Source organism: Leptonotus elevatus, chromosome 9, assembly GCF_054856555.1.
Source record: "Leptonotus elevatus isolate MCC_2025b chromosome 9, RoL_Lele_1.0, whole genome shotgun sequence".
In the NCBI taxonomy this organism is placed as follows: Eukaryota; Metazoa; Chordata; class Actinopteri; order Syngnathiformes; family Syngnathidae; genus Leptonotus; species Leptonotus elevatus.
The window spans coordinates 20,325,560-20,340,887 of NC_141247.1; the positions used below are offsets into that span (position 1 = coordinate 20,325,560).

General features: G+C 41.4%; 1 long non-coding RNA gene across 1 annotated transcript in view; it reads left to right on the forward strand.

Annotated features, from left to right (window-relative positions):
• LOC147168729 (uncharacterized) overlaps positions 1-9,853 on the forward strand; it is a 39,974-nt gene extending 30,121 nt beyond the window's left edge. Inside the window, exon 3 of the long non-coding RNA XR_015095961.1 lies at positions 9,716-9,853. This is a non-coding gene — a long non-coding RNA (uncharacterized LOC147168729). The remainder of the gene's footprint in view (positions 1-9,715) is intronic.
• The last annotated feature ends 5,475 nt before the right edge of the window (positions 9,854-15,328 follow it).

A 15,328-nucleotide genomic window follows, 5' to 3' on the forward strand; every position in this document is an offset into this window, starting at 1 on the left:
TTGAAGTTGCTTATGCTGCTCATTGAGACATCAAAGATGATCGACACCTGCGAAAAAATGCAAAACTTGCCAGCCTTGGAGGAGTTGAGGAATTTGTTCAATTTGTTTTTGGAGAAATTCCGAAGCATTTCAGAATCAAAATTGTGGCGAATGACTTTGCTTGACTGTGCATCACCATCACTTGGCAACATTTCAAGATGGCCGCCAAAGATGCCCAGATATCAGAGGAAAGTATCTGCTTTCACTTCACCTGTTTAAGACGGGATGGCCTCCCTTACAAAAATGTCCTGCAAGTCCAGCTGAACACACGGAAGCCCTCGGAACGGCGTATTGGACGCGGAGGCAACCCCCCCCCCAACCCCTCCCACCCGCCTTTGCCCCTCCCCAAGGGAACCACAACCATGCATTTCCCAGGCCATGCTCATATTGTATGTCGCAGGTGTTTAAATGCAGAAACAGCAGCAGCGCTTTGGAAACAATCCCGCTGTCAGTCTCGGGCGTGAGGCAACACGCTCGATATCGCCTTGACAACATGTTTATTTTTTGGGCTGTTATGCCTCCACACAATGCACCCCCCACCCCGCCCCACCCCACTCACCCCCTGAGGAATGTTTTTCTTTCTTAGCCATCATCACAAGGGGATGTGTGTCAGTGTGCACGCGCGTGCGTATCTTTGTGAGATGAAGCACGTAGAATACCTGCGAGAAGGACGACGATGTTATCGTCTCAAGTCTTTGCAGGTTGAGAGGTTAAAGTAAACACGTACTGTACTGTATGGATGAGGAGCAGAACCGGAACAGGCGTTAAAGGGGGGGAAAAAAAGCTTGTAAGTTGGATATTGTCTACATATAAACATATAAGTACAAAAAACATATTGTCAACAGTAATATTAATGTTACAATATTTGTAGTTAAAAGTCATCGGTCCTTCTTAACTAGGATCGCAAATAGCAGTTTTCACTTCAGATGGTTTCCCCGTGGAATATGTGGAAGAGCACCACAAGTCAATGATGGAAATGGAAGTGATAGTGGAAGAAATATTTATCACTAGTTACAAAAATAAACATGCAAAACCCCAACAATTTTCAGTCACACATTCCTTTTTAATTATTATTTTTTAAATCATCCTAATGGCAATTGCGTGTATTGTACAGTATGTGCCCCATTGCGTGTAAAACTTGAGATGCAAAGAAATGCAGGGTTGAAAGGAATTTTGTCTTAAGTCATATGGCATGACTCCTTCTTGTGACTGCCTCCAAGTCAGATCAGTCAGAAACTCCAAAATGGCATTGCTCGACTTGATAACTTTTTGGCATTTAAGTATTTGTTGAACAGGAAAAATCTTCCCGACACCTCTTTTTTTTGGCACAGCCTTTCACAAACATATAAAAATGCTAATGTTCACTCCACCAGGCCTCAAGGCGAGCCTCCATTTTCCTCGCAAGCACTTACACTAACCCTCTGCCTTGGTTTGCCAGGGAAGGGGGGGGGGGATAAATAAATACATAAATAAATAAGGAAACTCCACATCATAACTTTTTAATTGGCTTTAGTGGCTTAACTGCGGCTCGCCTGTGGTTACCGCGGTCAGGCCAGCGCGCAGCAGAGCAGCCACCGGATGGTTTCGACTTTTAAACACACAAGCGCTCTCGAAGAAACACACACACGCACGCTATTTAGTAATGACACCCACCGAATAAGCCTGGATTACACCACAGCAGCGGTCGGGATTTCCTCTCGGTGTAACCACTTGACGAAATACGTCTCCTTCATTACAACACGTTAGAATGAAGGGCACACACGCAGCTAAACGTGCCCACAAAAATGCCCCCAAACGCTTTGTCCATATAAGTCAGCTTGTTTGCCGCCTGTGTTAAAGTGTTTGTGTACTAGCAACAGTGTTGTACGGTGGCCCTGAAAGTGCCAAACACAAAAGCAAATAACTGAACATAAGAGCAAATAAAAAAAACGCAAAAAACTAAAAGAATCACAACAGCTTTATAAAGTGGCAGATTTGCGAGAAAAACACTCTTACGAGAAATACGCATAGTGTACTACTCGGATGTTTGTGCCAATACTTTTCGCTCGGGGTTTCAAATAAGGAGATAGTAATTGCTTTAGCAGAGATTAACCGTATGATGTTTGAAGCGTTGGGTACGGCCACGTACCAAGGTACACACCCTGAGGATCAAGCATTTGAGTTAATTTGTTAAAATGTATATTTACTTGTACATTTATGTTTCCAGAATTATCATTTACACATTCATACTTTTTTTTTGGTACAAAGTTTATGTGTCGAATCTGCTCTCTGTCACTCACTTACATTTACCTAAAGTATGCTGATAGGGGATCAAGAAGTGTTGTCGCTCTAGCTGTCGCGTATGACGAGAAAAGTTTAATTTAAGAAGAAATCCGTCTCCATCCTGCCTTTTCATTTTTTGTGTTCCATTAACCACCAACGAATCCTTATGTCAACTCCTGGTGGGCAAAAGCCAGCACCTCGTCCAGACTATAGCTACGCTACCTGTATTTCTCACAAGTTTCTAGAGTTTTTTCTCGTAAATCTGCCACTTTAGAAAATCGCAAATTTACCACTTTATAAAGTTTATTTCTCGGAATATTAAATTTCTGAGATTTTTTTCTCGTAAATCTGCCACTTTATAAAGTCGCACATTTGCGAGTTTTTTCCTCAGAATATTACATTTCTGAGATTGTTTTTCTCGCAACTCCACAACTTCTACAGCATTTTCATGTTATTTTCTGTCTCTATGGTGAAAATGCCAATGTGTAGCATACGTTTGCAAATCTTTTCTGTACTAGTGAAAGGCATTAAAAGTCTGTAATTAGATTTTGAGCTCCTGTCACACATCTGCTGATGCCATTCTGACGGCACTAGTATTTCCTTACCTATTTATGAGAAACCCAAATATCTTTCTTAATCCCTCAGCTTCCATTATTGTGGGAAAGCACGCCGTCGCCATAGAAATCCAGTATGAGTAACAGAAAAACAAAACAAAGGGTGGAGCAGGACAAGGAGGAAACAATAGAGACAATTCTCACTGGTAAAATCGAAAGAATAATAAAAAAAAATCATGCATGCAAGTGTTAAGATGGCGTTTACAAGTACAAGGTTATCCGCTCACTCCGAGTCCCAGGGGTTCTTTATTATTGACTGCAAATTGGATAAACAAGTTGGAGGTTCCCGTGGACTGAGCCTGAGCAGAAACGTCTTTATAAGCATATAAGTAGAGGATCCAATAAAAAGCCAAACAGTCAAATAAAGTCAAGATGGACTATCATAAAATTTCATACCGAAAAATCACATTATCATGCGTTTCATTGCTCGCGGCCCTGACACAGCAGAAGTAATGATCATAATAATAATCACAGTCAACATCAAAAGGAAAACTGTGGCAACTGTTAATATGTTCAAGTGCATTCCCGTCTACTCAGCGGTGAAAAGAAGAAACATGACATTTTCCTGTTTGGATTGGGGGATTCCATGAAAGCTGCAAAGGTTAAGCTTCCACAAGGCTGCCTGCAAACTACTTGATGGGATTAGAGAATATATAATTGTTCAAGCGCTCACATGTGTCATAAAAGGCGTCGGCAAACCCCCTTTGTCATGAGGATTATGTGTCTTTTCCATGCATTCATTTCTCCAAACACTTGGTGAGCTTTGTCTCGCCCATCCTGATGTTGTTCGATTGCGCACACGGGCAGACGACATTCACTTTCCACTCAGCTGTTGGATTTTTTTTACTGGTCAGTATGGACTGCATAGAAGCTTTGGCCAAAACCTCTAAAGTGAGTTTCATTGCAGTACAAGGAGTGAACTAATTGAGTCCTGGTTTCTATGCAAGTGAATACTCGCAGCAGACAATGTTATTTTCCTTTTGTTGGGAACAAATGGAGCTTTTTACGAAGTGTTGAGTTGTGATGACAATCTCAAAGCCTTATTTGAAATGACTGTCACAATCTGTTTATTGTTCAGGATAGTAGTTGACTTTAGGGTTCTCGCAAGTGTTATAAAAGTTAACAAGTCTTTAATCATCACTTCACAGATGGTAATTTAGAATTTTGTATTATGCATTTGCATATTATTCATTGAAAGTGTGTGTGCGTGTGGTTCTGTCTTTGCTACATTGTGGGCCCCATACACGCGTGTGTTTGCAGGTTTAACTACCATTGTGGGGACCAAGTTGAAATTGTGGAGACATTTTGGTGGTCCACACAAGTTCAGACCTCTTTTTGAGAGTCAAGACTTGGTTTTAGAGCTTAAGGTTAGAATTGGGTTATGGTTGAGGTTCGGGTAAGGAATTGGGGTAGGCAATCATTGCCCATCCACGGTTGGGGGGGGGGGGGGGGGGGTGGAACGCGAGTGCGAGTGTTGGAACGCGGCCATCAGTGGCCGGAAACGACACTGATGTGTGAAACCCGGAAGTCGGAGTCCGTGGCATCTACCCCATTATCAACCTTAATTTCATGTTGGGAGTTAAATAATGTTTTTTCAAACCCAAGAAATTATTCAAAAGACACTGATAAACAATCTATATGTTTTCAATGGGAAAATGGGAGGACAAATGGGGGGGGGACTCAAAAACAAAACAAGAAAAAAATGTTTTCAATATTGAAAAAAACAACTTTCAATATGTGAATCCGCAGGTTAGAGGTATAAAAAAAATTCAATTCAAACCAAATCCCTGCACCCCATGTATCGAGATACGACTATCCGAGCACCTGGTTTACAGCACGAGACACATCCACCCCCCTTAAACAAGCCAATTTCACAATGGCAAGAAAATGTAAAAATATGTATAGGAAGTATAAGTCTTAATCTTTGGGATGTAACACCTGTAAACTGTTTAAGTTGTGGGGAAAAAATCCATACTATTTCTCCATTAAAGGGTGTATTTTAGACTTGAACCCTCCCTTTAAAGTGAGTGACGTTACATGGAATGCATTAACAGTTTAGTAGGTGAAAATGATTTTTCCAGTAATGGACTTTGAGCAAATTAAGAGAGGTCAAGCAGCAATTCATGGAGCACAGAAAGTTGGCAAATGTGCTGGAGTCCAAAGCGTTGTGGGCCTGCGGGGGCCAATACCAGGTCCCTTCGTCTCACGAGCACCTTCCGCTGCAAAGTGACATCATCTCAAAGCGCTCACATAAAAAAAAACATTTGACATCGGTGATTGTGTTTTGGTCATGTGTTTGGTCTGCGTTTGGCCCTGAGCGCCGATGAGTGTAAATGCAGAGCAATCACTGGTGCATGCGCTGAAATTAGATTTGGCTGTGGGGAAAGGAAACATTAATTCCTGTGGCGCACAGAAAACAGCAGAAACATTCCTCATGGCTCTCATGTATGAGTGAGGCAAGCGATGCATGTGAAGCGTCTACATCTAAATGAACTTTGAAGGAAACATTTGTGCAATGACTTTCTCGCTAGGAGCTTCAATTGTGGGGAAAGAGTTGGTTCGCTGGGAGCTGCTTTGCCTGAAGAAGTGTAGCATTGCAAAATACAATTCATTTTTGGGTTTGGTGACATGTGGTCAAGCATTCAGGCGTAGAGTCTCATGTTTGACATTTTTCATTTTTGATGATAGAGATCAACTAAAACAACTATGTCAGTTTTGTTGAGCAGTAATTGTGATCTCCATTGCTCTCTATTAATGTTCGTAAACAAGAGATTCAACTGAAAGTGAATGACTGCCTTTGACTTGAACTCAAAATGATGACAAATACCACGAAAGGTTTAGGTAATTGTCCATTTCCTCCTAGAAGGAGAAGTATAAATCAAGTGGATGTTGTAAACAGTTGTGTCAAGTTCAGTCAACTTAGAACATTTAATAAACAACAGAGAGACTTAGATTTTGCTCGTGAGGAGAACGGACAGAGGTGCGCACAGTTACAATCTCATACCGCTCTGAAGCACATTCTGTCGAGCCCTCTCTTTGTATTTATTTTAGGGCGGTCCCTGGTTACACAGTCGTTGCTGCTCTAAAGGTCGAGGGAACACACAGCAGCAACCATCACGGATATGAGTCATTGCGCAGATAATAATACAGACGTGTCTTTCTTCGGCGCTGAAGGTTTCAACAGTCAAAATTCTAAAGTTCATCCGCAAAGTGTTTCAGCCGCTGTCTTGTGATAATCCCGGAAGCGTTCAGCTAAACAGAATGACTCACTTCCGGCGCTTCACTCAGCCTCGGCAGGGGGATTACCACATTTGCGCTCCCTTTTCAAGGTTTCTCATTTTTCCCCTGATGGGTTTTTTTTGTTTTGTTTTTCCTAGCCCTCTTGTGGTTCGATCAGGGGATGTCGTTATTTGTCAACTGAGGGCACGTGCAGCCCTTTGAGACTCTTGTGTGATTAAGGTCTACATAAATAAACTTGACTTGACTTGGCAGTCAACGTAGGAGACCTGGAAAAAATTATGGCTGGCCGATGTGATCATACAAGGCATATCCGCGTTTATTTTTGAAAAGCGCTGGACGACGTTCGGAACTTCCCTTTCAAACGCTGGACCGCGCTTTTCAAAATATAAACACAGATATGCGTTGTATGATAAGTCGAAGGACAACCGACACGGTCATTTTTGGCTAGTCCCGTAGTAATCGTGTGTAAAAAAATAAATAAATAATGCAATTTTCCAGGTCTCCGATGTTTACTGCCGAGCACCAGAAGGGAGTCAAATTGGTTTAAATCCTTCTGTAAAATAGTCTTTGAGGTCTTGGGTGTAGTCCAGGGTGCAGCCGGCACAGGCTCCAGCTCCCCTTGACCCTGAACAGGGTAAAACATCAAAGAAAGTAGATGGACGGGTCGCTAAAAAAAATAATTTCTGTGCTTATTTGTTAGAGTGGAAGATTGAAAAGCAGTTGTTGACAAGTCAAGAAGCAACACATCTTGCCTCGTTTGCGCTTTGGAAAGATAACAGACAAATGAGAACATAACCTCCTTGGCGGAGGTTTTTAGTGGTTCCCGTCAGCTATATACAGCATTTTATTATCTCTCGGCTAATTGTTTTAGCAGCGTTTGTTCTGTTTTAGTGTTCTCATCGATGTCGTCTTTGGACGCAGTCAACAGCAGTAGTCGTTTTCTGAGAAAAAGCTCAGCAAACGCGCGAGCGGTCCAAGCATTTGAAGTGATCGGGCGAGCTGAATGGAGAATTAATGTTGTTCGGCACCACGGGCAGCGTCGTGTCAGCGGTGACTTTATGAGCTTCGGCAGAGTCTTGTGTTTGTGTGAGAAATTAACTGCACACTGTGTGTGTGTGTGTGTGTGCGTGTGCGGTCCTGCTAATGCACTTCTTCAACACCCTGAGAAGCATAAAATGGCTCTCAGTGGAGCAGGTCTCCATTCTGCCTATCACTCCATTAGCAGCCGCGCTGCTTGACTCGGGCCAATGTGCAAAACAGCTGTGGAAAAGGCCTCATGGCTTTTCTTTAACACAGTGTCCCCTTAGAAATGTTTTTCCAACTCTCCCCGTTTTTATCAGAAGTCGAGAAATTCCCACCCACTCCTGTCATGTAAGACTGGTTTCCCTCCAAGTATGACATGATGAAGCTCATCTGGATCGAGTTAGGGCGGGGCACCCTGCGGAGATAGAGTGGACGGGAATGACATGACTGAATCGATAAAGTCTCATTAACGCGTTTGTGCAAAGGACGCTTGATTGTGCAGCTCGGGATGCTTGTGAGGAGGGAGCTGCTGTCCTGCTGCAATGACGACGCACCACATTAATCCCATTTTGATTTGATCATCCTGTTTCTGGTAACTCGTGAATCTGCTGTTCAGCACTGTTACACTTCTTGCTGGGTTTGTAAATGCAGATCATTCTGGAAAAAGACCACATAGCGCACGGTGTCCAAATGGGACCTGGCAATAACTAGAGCCGCTTCCAGCTCAGGTAGCATGGGGGGGAATACAATTCAACTCTAGAGATGTTCCATCCGAGGTTCAAACCTGAATATCCTAACTGTCAGGAACGTGCACACCACAGAAACTCTCCAAACAAGTCAGGAAGAAAGTTGTGATAAAAATTCAAATCTTTGATGATCTTCAGAACCATCAAATCCACCATCATCAAATAAAAAGAACATGACAACACACCAAACCTGCAAAAAGAGCCCCCCCAAAGTTCACAGACCAGGCAAGGATGGTATTAACCAGAGAGCCAACACAAAATGAAATGAAAAGGTAACACGTGAGGAGCTGCAGAGTATCTGTCCGTAAGGCTACAATAAACCATGCACTCCATACTGTAGAGTTGGACATAATGGAAGAGTAACCAAAAAATAAAGGCATGCGGGAGACTCCCAAAATGTATTTGCAGAAGGTGCTCAGGGCAGACGAGGCTAAAACTGATCTTTTGGGCCGTCGAGGAAAACTGGAATCTTTTTAAAAAGCAGCAACTGGGGAACTGATTCGAGTAAACAGAACGACGGCTGGTGCTAATACATTGGTGTCCTTGAGCAAACCCTGTACCTATAAGTATAAGTGACTGCCAAATTTGAAGAAACTGGAACAGTTTTCCCACTGAAGGGGAAATCTTTGCGGAAAGAAGTGACAAATTCATAGAGGCTTATCAAAAATGGCTTCAAAACAATATCGCATTGTAGATCCGCCAGTCACGAGTTTCCTGGTTCAGAAGCTGAGTGATTCTCTGACTTTTTATTCCAGCGCTTAAATGACATTTGGTTTGTGAATGACATTTCCTTGTTGGGGGCGCTGATGAAATGACAAGATTTCCATTTTAATCTGCAGCTATTTAAATGTGGTGCCAGGCACGAGGTAAAAAACAACTCAATGACTTTACCTTTTCAGTTCGGGATTGGGTCGGGTCAGGCCAGTTTGACCTGTTTGAGGACTTTTAACTCAATTGCTCCCAAAAACGTATAAATATGTTTTATTTAAAATATGACCATGCTCCCAAAGACGTATTTATGTTTTCTATGTGTGTGAGTTTTTTTAATGCTAAAATAGAGAAGGCTTTGATGCAGCCTCTGAACCGGAGAGAATGCATGAGCAATAGTAGTTATTACAAAAACGGCCAGCAGGTGGCAGCAGAGTATAGGAGATCAACCAGGGCCACGTTGCAACAAGCTGTTTCCCCTCTGTTTTAAAGAGATTTGTGAATAATAATGAAACTTAGCTATATTCTAATACTAATTGCTGCAAAACGGAAACAGATAGAAATATTTTTTTCCTGATGAAAGAAGAGACTATAATCTTTCTTTTGGTAGGTTCCATGTTTTTATAGCAATAGAACACAATATTCTGTGGGCCTTGCAAAATCTGTCAAAATCCAGTAAAACAGACGGGAGCGAAGGGGCTTGCTTCATTTATATAGCACCTTTGCACCTTACAAGGCTCCCAAAGCGCTTTACATTCAACTACTCATGACGCAGCATCAGGGGCAACTGGGGCTTCAGTATCTTGCTCAAGGATACTTTCGAACCCACATCCTCTGGTTTGCGAGACGACCACTCGACCACTGATCCACTGATCCACGCCGCCCCTCTTCGTTTTCCCACTTCGACTTCTTCTTCCTTCGTCTGTTAAGCACTGAGCCCACAGGACCTATCAGGCGTGCTCGGTTTGATGCATGGCAGCACCGATGAAACATTTCACAAGGATAAAAAACCCAAACTTGGAAAACGGAATCAATATCATTAATCACAGGCAAGGATCTGCTATTCTGTCTGTTTTCTATCAGACGCGGGCGTGAGCGGTGCGTAGGGATGGGGATGATTTGGCCGCGGCTCTGACCTCAGCTGTCCTCGCCGTGACCAGACGACGGAGTTCACAGCGGAGTGCATTGCGGAGTTCGCCCGTTATCGCCCATCAAGACACCAGGACGTCTCGCTGAATACAGGTGCGGAGCTAATGGGGACTCGGGGGGGGGGGGGGGGGGAAACTCATTCTGAGCTTTATTATATGAACCATCGAGATGCGTTTGCATCAGCAGCAGACAATCAGATTCCAAACAGGTGTTGTCATATTGGCGGTTTCTCAAGACTAACATTTGCAAGAATGGTCTTGCAAACAGATTTTTGGAAGTTTAGATTGGTAGTGGAGTGACGAATGGCTGGCACCGTCGCTGTACGCAGGTACGTTGGCTTCCTTCCCAACAGGCCCAAAACATGCACAGATGATTCACTGAAGAAGAAAATTGCCTTAAGATGGGATCGACTCCAGCTTACCCGTGACACTTGACAAGCAAAAAAGAAAAAAGAAAAGAACACACGAATGGGTTGATGTCTTTAAGAACTGAAAATTTAATATGGCCATCATACTGGAAGTCCTGATGATGTAACCCAATGCATGCTGTGACAGCTTAACAAACCAAAGTTCAAACAAGTCCCACAACAACATCTGGGCATTTTTACCACTCTTGATGAGATGCAGAATTAGAACTTAAGCTGTATTTGTTGCCCAAAGGAAGATATTTCACAAATCCGTGAGAATGCAAAAAAAAACGACTTTCGTCAACGAAAAATGTTCATCATATTTTTCGTCACGAAAATGAAAATAAAAATCTTTAATTGAGACAATGACAATCACTAAAACTGACTGACAATTTTATCAATGACTAAAACGAAAACAACGCAGTGTCGAAAATCAATCGGAGGGAATGAAACGCGGGTGGGAGAAAAGAACAAGTCAGAAACTGTTCACTGCACTTTATTTAATGTTCAAACTTGTTTACATTCATTGTGAAGCTGTAAAATTAATCTCAGGCAATTATGCTTTTTTTTATGTAGGTAAAAACCAAGTTTTAAGACGGCATAATATTGTCAATTCAAACCATGTTTCATTGAAACAAAGTTCAATAAAGACACCGTTGTGTTAAATGTGTCTTGCGTGTTAAACTACAGTTACATATAGGCGTGTTATCATTTTCTGTATGAAAGTTGAAATGTATGCTGAAGGAAAACATTGACTAAATTGTCAATTTAGTTGACTAAAATTGCTCATTTTGTCGACTAAAATTGGATCAAAACTAATGCAATCGGATGACTAAAACTTTCATGAATTTTAGTCAAAAGGCTATAACTAAAACTAAATTACAATTTCTTGGCAAAAATAACTGCTCAACCCAACAACGGATGCTAGTCTGTCACTTCCTGTCTTTGTTTATATCGTTGCCTTTTGCGCCCAAACACAAATAGTTTTTTATTCAGTTCCACCATCTTATACACTTATGATGGTCTCCCTCAAATACATCACTTGGGGGGGGGGGGGGGTTCTGAGCTTCATTCACCGTGCCAAGTCGTGTTTTGCTTTGCTAACCACTTAGCTTTGTCTAAGCTAACCTAGGTTGTATGTAAATATCCAAAGTTGAAAACCAAGTGTGCTTGTTAATGTTAGCTAATATCCCATGACGTTTTATTGTTACAGTGATAATAATATTCAGTAAAATCTCTGCTTGAAAGCAATTTAGCAATGCAGCTAAGTTCCATTATGAAACGAAAATGCGCGACGGAATGTCATCAAACTACCCGTCCACCCATTCCGTTTCCCGCTCGGAGACAGACAAGCATTCACACTCACACCTATAGGCAATTTGGCGTGCTGGCTTTTGTTATTGTTTTAAGGAATTTGGCACAAGAAAGCACATACCTTGCGTATTAGACGTAGCGGAAAGTTAGTCGCTGCCAGTTTGCAAATTTAAACCCAGAAGTAGAGAAGTCAAATTTACTGCTCTCGTTTAGAGATAATAACACAGTGTTCAGTTCTTAACTACAATCTGCATGAAGAACTACGGAAGTGTAATGCATTCACTCCGGTTTTTCTGACTAATTTTTGGGGGAGCTTTGTTTTTTTGTATTATTTTTTTTAATGTTCTTTTTTTCTGAATATTTTTTTATGTTTCACGGAATACTTTTTTCTGTCAAAAAAAACCATTCTGAATAATGGGGGTTATTCAGAAAAACAGAAGGAAAAATTACTCAGAAGAACAAAAAAATCTGAAAAACGGCAACATTGGAAAAAAATAACAGAAAAAGGATTACTCAGAAATACAAAAGCTCTGTTTTTGGAGGACATTTAATAAAAAAATGTTTTTCCTCTGAACTGCAGACTCGCAAATGGCGGACATTTTCACGCATACCTCCAATGTACCTTCAACTATATCACTTACAGGCTCAATTAAGGTGAGTACTGTATACGAACATGTCAATCGATCGGCATGGTTTTAGTAAGATAACAGTTAAGTTTCTACGGAAGCGTATTGCATGCGGGACAGTGTCCATTAGCGATTCTGCAGTCACTTAGAGTTCAAAGGTAAAAAAATAAAAATAATACAACAACTTTGTTTTCAGTTTTTTAAAAATCCCTGTTTTTCTGAATATTTTTTATGACGGAAAAAAATATGCAGTAAAACAGAAAAAAGATTCAGAAAAACAGAAATGTTTTAACAAATAACAAAATAAATAAATAAAGCTCCCCCCAAAAGTAGTCAGAGTCAATGCAATACACTTCCATAAATAATTAATTATTAATTATTATAGTTAATAGGCCAAAAACACTGATAAGGTTGTGACATATCCATGCATTCGCCAAAGAGCCAAAAGAAAGAAAATGCAAAAACAACTGTCTGAAATAGATTTTTTTTATTTTTTTTATTTAGAGTTAAGAGTCTATGTGTGCTGCTGTGCGCCAGAGGGCGGGAACAGGGAGCATAGGAAATGAGGGCCCATACATGGGGGTCCATACATTGGAGCAGAATGAATTGAAAAGTACCCCTCCTCCATTTCTGCAACTTTCTCTTCCTTTCACCTCTCTTTACAGGCCAGACTTTGATTTAGCACGGCTGGTTTTTCTGTATTTTCCTTGGCCTTTGAATATGGAAAATACAATGTAACAAAGCACTTGCTGCTGCCCGAGTGTATAGGATTCAACTTCTTTATGTGACTTTAAAAGATGGAGGATCTCTTTGGAGGTGACACTGTGGCACTTTAATTCCCCCGTAATCCTTAACTCAACACAGAGCTCTCCAATTGTACAAGATGCAGTGACATCATCACCGCGAGACAACTCCATTATCGGCCACCTGACGACATGCGGACAGGTTGAATTTGTCGCCATGGATACGGAAACACAGGCGCAAACAACGCTTACCTTTTTGCCTGGCGGAGCGTCCGGATTCGTGCGATTGCTCCACGTGCACGTTCACGCCGTACGTGCACTTATTTATTTATTTTAACACGAGAGCAGGTAGCTCATCACTTACAGATGGAGCCGCAGCGCGTGTAACGCCACGCCAGAAGCAGCAGTTGTTCATTACGTTCATCTCACATGACTCTCCAAGAAAAGCATTTGCTTGGGAATTCTGTTAATGATTCACGTACATTAACACACACATGCGCTTGCATCAGCGCCTAATGAAGCAACTCCAGTTCTCAGATTTATCGCTGAAGGGTCACCGCCGTCGTGCGTGCGTGCGTGCGTGCGTGCGTGAACATTTTGAGCGACGGCCGACTGGAGGAGTTTTTTTTTTTTTTTTTTTTTTTTTTTTTAACTGTCAAGCGGGGACTCGCAAGTTCTCTTTGAAGCCACGACAATCTTTTTCCAAGCAGCTGTCGGTCTGGCGGAGCGGCTCCTGACAGCAGTGCGACTGTAACACTGGATCCAGCGCAGGGGAGAGCAAGTCAGCTGCCAGGCTTCACATGACACTGCCAGTGGAAAGATGGAACTTTGAAAAGACATCAGTGGAAAGACCTTCGATGGAACTCACTTTTCCACTACTGATAAAAAGCCGCGTTTGATGAAAAACATTCCGCGCGCATAAATACACAAATATGTCTTCGCACACTATGACACAAATTAAATGGCTTCTAAATGATGTCATTATTTCAAAGGATATTAACTCATTCACTGCCGTTGACGTTGTGAGCAAGAGTATGGACAGTGATTAATTACAATTTTAAAAATTGAATCGCCTGACTGAATTTTTAATAATCTTTTCTTTTTTGTATTCATTCACTGCCATTGACGGCTATAAACGTAAAAAAAATAATTTGAACTATTTCTATTAGTTTAACATTTTTTCCACTTTTGTTAAGAGTATGAAAACCTAGAATTTTTTTATATTGTACATTTAGAACAGATATAAAATGTTTGATTTATCATGAGTTAATTAGTGAAGTCATGCGATTAATTACAATTAAAAAAAATAATCGCCTGACACCCTGAATTTAATTTTTTTTTTTTTAAATGAATTTATGGCAGTGAATTTGTTAAATTAAAATCTGTTCTCTATTCGAAGGGGGCTCTTATTTTTCACAAATTTATTTTCCTTAGATTGAAAGGTGACAACGTGCTATTTACAATAAAAACATTTCAAAAATCATTTCCAGTTTAATATGTTTTGTAGAAACTTTATTTGAACGTACGCCGCCAATGTTTACGTCGCAACGCATTCGATGCGTAGTGACGTAGAATGGCGGCTGGCTCTCTGCCGAGCAAAGTGAAATGCTTATAAAGAAAGCAAGGTATGCCTCCGTTGCGTTCCTAAAGAGACGATCAAAACTCTTGAATGCGTCTGCTGAGTGACGAGAGCACAGCGTGGGGGAGGGTGACTCTCCTGATCCCATGTTGATTCTTTAGGAACGCTACGGAGACTTACCTTGCTTTCTTTAAAGACGTTTCACTCAGACATCCTCCATCATTATAAAGAGACAACGGTTTTTTTGGTAAACATGGATTAGCTTTCGAAGAGTTGTGAGCAGCAAGTTGCCCACTATGAACTAACTCTTACGTTTTGTTACCCGTTATTATGTGCTGTCAGGTTTAGTTCCATGCACTAGGTTTCTAGTGTAGGGCAAAGCGATTATTTTTCAGGACCCCAAATTTGTTTTGGTAACCCAGGGTACAATGTTTAGTAACAATATCAGATGGGGCTTTGGATGAAATTGAAACTTTTTACAAGTGGGCCCCTCAACACTCATATGCATCTCGTCCCAGCGTCTTTGTATTCACCTTTGCTCTTCCCACATCAGTCTGTCTCTTTTCTATTTATTCCACTCGCACAGTCTGACTTTTTGGCCCTGTGGATTTAATTGGAGCGATGGAAACATCCCTTAAGTATCTGCTCAGGAATGCCATCTGCAAGGATAACTTCAGAACACTTTCCATGCAGAATTTGGAAAATGGTTAATCAGAATTTCGCTTTTAAGAAGGGAAAGAAAAACAAAGAAAACACATGCAGGCCCTTTCGATCCTTTTTGTTGCTAGATGGACTCTGAATTTGCGGACGGGTGAGGTCATCCTTTTGTGTTCTGGAACCCCGGATACAGGCTGTTCGGTCCCTGTACGACTAGTGTCA